This window comes from Nematolebias whitei, chromosome 19, assembly GCF_014905685.2.
Source record: "Nematolebias whitei isolate Nwh7 chromosome 19, NemWhi1, whole genome shotgun sequence".
In the NCBI taxonomy this organism is placed as follows: domain Eukaryota; kingdom Metazoa; phylum Chordata; class Actinopteri; order Cyprinodontiformes; family Rivulidae; genus Nematolebias; species Nematolebias whitei.
This window is the reverse complement of record NC_056516.1, coordinates 39,949,051-39,949,272: the sequence shown is the minus strand read 5'-3', so window position 1 is coordinate 39,949,272 and position 222 is coordinate 39,949,051. Positions and strand designations below refer to the sequence as shown.

The 222-nt window shown below is 40.5% G+C and overlaps 1 protein-coding gene across 1 annotated transcript in view; it reads left to right on the top strand.

Moving 5' to 3' along the window:
- The window catches only part of ppt1 (palmitoyl-protein thioesterase 1 (ceroid-lipofuscinosis, neuronal 1, infantile)), a gene marked incomplete at its 5' end in the record, with an annotated part of 6,054 nt that overhangs the window by 2,177 nt on the left and 3,655 nt on the right, over positions 1-222 (top strand).

Here is a 222-nt window from a genome sequence, read left to right as displayed (position 1 = left end):
GTACACACAGTATACACAGTACACACAGTACACACAGTATACACAGTACACACAGTACACACAGTACACACAGTATACACAGTTCACACAGTATACACAGTACACACAGTACACACAGTATACACAGTACACACAGTACACACAGTATACACAGTTCACACAGTACACACAGTATACACAGTACACACAGTATACACAGTTCACACAGTACACACAGTATAC